General features: G+C 31.5%; 1 protein-coding gene across 1 annotated transcript in view; it reads left to right on the top strand.

The window, feature by feature from the left end:
- The window catches only part of LOC136844419 (G protein-coupled receptor kinase 1), a 538,027-nt gene that overhangs the window by 371,145 nt on the left and 164,382 nt on the right, over positions 1-2,500 (top strand). The gene's annotated exons all lie outside the window — the stretch shown is intronic.

The following is a 2,500-nucleotide window of genomic DNA, read 5'->3' as shown; positions in this document are numbered from 1 at the left end:
CATTTTGACCCATTCATGCTTGCACAAGTGTTAAGTCATTTTCAGTTCATGAGAAAACTTGCAGTTCATAAACTGTTATACGTTACTACTTTCATTTTAGCATTTCCCGTCAAATGCAAAGCTGAGAGAAAAATGTCTGATATTCATGGGTATTCGTGGATTATATGGACAGACTACGTGTGACTGAATTAATCCCCACGTATCTGGTATTTATTTGAATAAACAGAATCCTCAAAACGTTCCATGAATGATGACGCAGAACTTTTTACATTGATTCACAAATTATTCCTGTATTATTCTGAAAGATAACCATAAAATCATCAGGTTTCAGATTTCTCAACTTCTAAGGTTATGTATAATTATGAACCCAACATAGCGGGACTAAGACTTCAGTGCTTAAAAAAAATAAATGTCAGGTCTAAAGATTGGGTGATATCAATCAAATTTTTACTGAATCTGAAATGTAGACCTTTCATTTCCTAAATAACGTTAATAGCTGACCTAATGTGCTACAAATTACAACAGTTTGCAAATACATCATAAGAAAACCAAGCACTCTAAGTGAGACCTCTCAGATCTTTTGGTAGATTCCTGATGGATGTTTAAAAGGATTGGCTGCTAAGCGAATCTAGTACAGTCTGCACTGAATTTCGTTGAAGATTAAATTTCCACGTTTATTGCATGTCCTAAGGCTGAATGATAGGAGAACGTTGAGTCCAGTAGGTTACACACACACACACACACACACACACACACATATATATATATACATATGTGTGTGTGTATATGTATGTATGTGTGTATATATATACAGTATATATATATATATATATATATATATATATATATATATATATATATATATATATATATATATATATATATAAAATATATATGAACAGTACAAAAAGCACAATGGAAATAATCATAACAATCACCTATAAACAAACGGAAAAATCTTTTATCCTCTCCCCATTGGTCGGATGTGGAGAGAATTTAAAAGAGAACAAATTGATTCAGAAAAAAAAATGAAATGACTGGGGTGGGACATGACGGGATCGGGTTGCACAAAATTCATTTCCTTCTTTGATCCCTTGGACTGTCCGAGCGGTTCTGCATATCCACACACTGGAAGGTCAAATCGAATCACTGTAGTATGAGTTACATGTACAAACTTATGGTTTCAATTGTATTCCAGTTTTTCCTTGCACGAAAGAAGTTGGTAGAGGCCGGAGCTGAATAATCAAATTCGAGTGAGTGAATGAGACCTATAAATAAGCATGTGTTCTCTCTTTTTTTACTTTCTATTTATTCTACTGGTATTCGCCTTTTATTCGTTTTTTTTAATTGCGTTTTTATTGTTTTATCGTTTATTCCTGTAATATGTCTATTTCTTACTGTAGGGACATTTTTGTTCTTTTTCACTTATTCCAGTAATATTTTCCTTTTGTATTTTATTTCAGTCATTTTTTGTTTCATATTCAAATGTTATATCACGTTATCTCTTACCCCAGTTATATTTAATTTTTGCATTTTTAATTTTCCTCTCTTTTCTGACTGATTTGCAGTAAATACCAGTTGAGGTTCCCATTTTTTTTTTCGTTTATCCCAAATATACTTTCCTATTTTCACTTTTATATCAATTTAGTTTCCTTTGCTCTCTTTTGTTCAAGCGACATTTCGTATTTTACTTTATTTTTTATTATGCCAGGTTTTTATTTTTCATCCCTTTCATTCCAGTTATATTTCCCTTCATCTTTTAAGCAAGTAATATATAATTCCCTTATTTTCTTATTTATATTTTCCCTTTTTCTTTTTTATTCCAATTTTTTTTTTCATTTTATTCCTGCTATATTTTTCTTTTTTGTCATTTATCCCGGTTATATTTCCTCTTTCTTGTATAGTAAGGTAAATTTTTTTTATTTTCATAATTTCTCTTTTATCCGGGTATTTTCTACTGTTATATCGTCCTTTTTTTCTCTTATTGTAAGTATAGTTTTCTCTCTCATGTCAGTTCCATTTCCCAATTTTCTTATTAATCCATATATATTTTCTTCTTTTCTTGATTCCAGCAATATTTTCATTTTTTTATTTTATTCCAGTTATAATTCCCGTTTTACTCTTTTTTTCTAGTTATATTTTCCCCTTTTTGTCTTTTATGTCAGTTTTAATTTCCATGCATGGAAGGATGACTATAGTACTTAGCTTAGAAATCGAATACTGTGAATTTTATTAAACATATATTGATCCACTAAATCTCTCTCTCTCTCTCTCTCTCTCTCTCTCTCTCTCTCTCTCTCTCATTTCATGCGCATTTGCTTCTCTGATGGTCTGTTTATGTCTCTGCCGCCGAAGCATAAACTGGAGTTTGAAATTATCCACGACTGTTGGAAATAGTCATGTTTATCTGGCGTACGACTGTAATTTACTCATCGTGCAAACAGTATTCGAGACTTGCAGGTTTTAACCTGAGTAATGGTGGGTATTTACCGTCATTCCC

Source organism: Macrobrachium rosenbergii, chromosome 12 (assembly GCF_040412425.1).
Source record: "Macrobrachium rosenbergii isolate ZJJX-2024 chromosome 12, ASM4041242v1, whole genome shotgun sequence".
Taxonomy (NCBI): Eukaryota; Metazoa; Arthropoda; class Malacostraca; order Decapoda; family Palaemonidae; genus Macrobrachium; species Macrobrachium rosenbergii.
Note: the sequence above shows the minus strand (reverse complement) of the source record. Positions and strands in the feature narration are given on the sequence as shown.